The sequence below is a fragment of the Macrobrachium nipponense genome, chromosome 40 (genome assembly GCF_015104395.2).
Source record: "Macrobrachium nipponense isolate FS-2020 chromosome 40, ASM1510439v2, whole genome shotgun sequence".
In the NCBI taxonomy this organism is placed as follows: Eukaryota; Metazoa; Arthropoda; class Malacostraca; order Decapoda; family Palaemonidae; genus Macrobrachium; species Macrobrachium nipponense.
Genome location: NC_061101.1, coordinates 26,210,009 through 26,212,508, shown reverse-complemented (window position 1 = coordinate 26,212,508; position 2,500 = coordinate 26,210,009). Strand labels below are relative to the sequence as shown.

Here is a 2,500-nt window from a genome sequence, read left to right as displayed (position 1 = left end):
CATGCGTCCTCAGACTAATTTATGCTGAAATTTACATATAAAAGCAATTTGTGGGACAGTGAACTTATATAAACAAACAATTTAAATAAATGGTTGCCTACGTGAAAGGGCATTGTATTAACTGGCAGATTAGACTCAAAGCAACGAGTGGTCAGGTCCCAGAAAATAATCCTGGTACTATTTGTTTAATAATCGTCACGACCTTTTAAAGGATCGTTCTCGCGGGATTCGAGATGGGATATATTTTTTACTCACTCAGTAACCGCACAGAAACCCGTGTGATTGTGAAGTGCGTACCACGGCCAACACTGTCACCTGTGTGGAGAGGCGGCACCGCGGCAGTTTGGAAATTTTTTTTTACAAAACCACTTACCTTACCGTTTGAACTGTCTGTTCGGCTTCGACCGTAACAGTTATCACGCCAGATAAGACCTGATGAATAATCAGTCAGTCATTTGAGCCGTCCGCATTCTGTCCATCTTGGGAAATTCAGATTTACTTAGTGTTGATTCTTGAAAGAGAAATTCCATGACTGTTTCAAACCCATACCTGGAACTTGTATAGGGTTACCCTGGAAGTGCATATGAATAATCAAGACCCTTTAGTCGGGGAAAAAGACGGACCCAACATTTTTTTTTATTCTATTTTATATTTTTATTTATTATTTTATTTTTTTATTTTTTATTTTTTATTTTTTTGAAGTATTGGAGATTGTACGAGAGAGAATCAGGAATTTTCATTATTCAATTATTTTAGTTCTAAATACGGGGAGGTCTACAAAGAAGACCGGCCTACAGTTTTCTTCTCTCTCTCTCATCTCATCTCCTCTCTCTCTCTCCCCCCCTTCTCTCTCTCGGTCTCCCTCTCTCTCTGCTCTCTCTCTCCTCCTCTTCTCTCTCTCTCTCTCTCTCTCTCTCTCTCTCTCTCTTTGTCCTTGAAAGAACGGCAATATTTGCATGGAAATAGAGTTTTAGATCGCCGAACGAAGACGAGAGAGAGAGAGAGAGAAAGGGTAAAGCTTCTATTGAAGGGTGAACTAATTGTCTTCGACTGCCTTTCTCCTTGCATGTATTTTAAGACTAACGAGTATTCTCTGATAAAAATGTTGTCATTAATGAAGGTTGGTATTTCAACTTTTTTTTCAGATCATTGCGTTCACGCATATCCTTGACATCCCATTATATCTTTTTCATGAGAATATGCTCGATTTTAGTATTTCGGCTGAATCTGTTACCTTCCTCTTGGTTTCACTTACTTTGTTGGGATAGAATAAGAGGTGGTAGACGGTGGAGGGTGGGAAGTGAGGAAGAATGATCGAGTGTTTTGGAACTGATGTACTTTCCATGAGACAGATCGCAGCAGACCAAATTGCACTTGAGTTAGGAATTGCGAACTCTGCTCTATGTATTAAATTCTCATGTAATGCACTATTGTTGATATCTTTATCAATATTATTGCTGTATTCATTTAGTTAAAATCGACAAACCATATAACAGTGTAAACCAACACCCAAATGTGATAGAAAAATTAACAAAGCTTATTTGTTTCCGGTTATTATTGTAGTTCTGCGTCAGTTTGTACATAGTTTTCGTATGAATTTCGAACGAAAATGTTCCTACATTGTGCTCTTTTGAAAAATGAATTTTTGTACTCAAACATTGCCAAGATGCACACATGGTATAATGTTATGTTCTACAACACTACTGTGGGACCTGTTGCTTATAAATTCCCAGAAGTCTGTATAATAGAAATTTACCGTTTATATGTTTAGAACGCCTGGTTGATGATAAGCCTAGTCTTTTGCGGTAGGGTGCACGATGGCAAAGCTTATGGCAATTGTAGTAGCGTATCGAGTGTGATCCTCTTATATTCCCGACCGTAATTGATTTAGACCATCATTGTTGGGGGAAACCAATAATGTTCCTTCAAATGGATTGTTTTGAACTCATACAAACCACGCCAAAGCATCTGCTAGGTAACTGGTGGCCTTCACCTCCCTGAACCCTCCTTAACCTACTTTAGATTACAGGTCAGAGGTGGCAATTCATCAGTCCAGCAGAATGGCTTTGTTTTTCAAGGAATACATTTCCCTTTTGAGTTAAGTGAAGCCCCTATAGTCATAGGATTGTTAGGTGTCAGCCTTATATTAACAACCAGTTTACATTAAAAACTAATCCTATGAATTTCAGTAAATATAATCATTATATATCTGTCTTCTTGACATCAGCATATAACAATAATTTTGTAACTTTTATTATTTTAAGATTTGGAAAGTAATGATATTTTTAAATTTATGAAGAGGCTACTAAGAAAGTTTGGATAGATAACAGTCGCTAAGTTTGTATTGGTGGAGATACTAAAGGTAATTCCAATTAAAACAAGAAAGCGTATAATACTGTATGAAACTCTCAGCCGCGGCCCGTGAAACTTTCAGCCACGCCCCGGTGGTGGCCTGTGTTGTTGGCACATATAGCGGTACCAGACGCACGGTCATGGCTAA

General features: G+C 38.1%; 1 protein-coding gene across 1 annotated transcript in view; it reads left to right on the top strand.

The window, feature by feature from the left end:
- The window catches only part of LOC135212039 (tolloid-like protein 2), an 801,312-nt gene that overhangs the window by 578,681 nt on the left and 220,131 nt on the right, over nt 1-2,500 (top strand). The window lies entirely within an intron of this gene.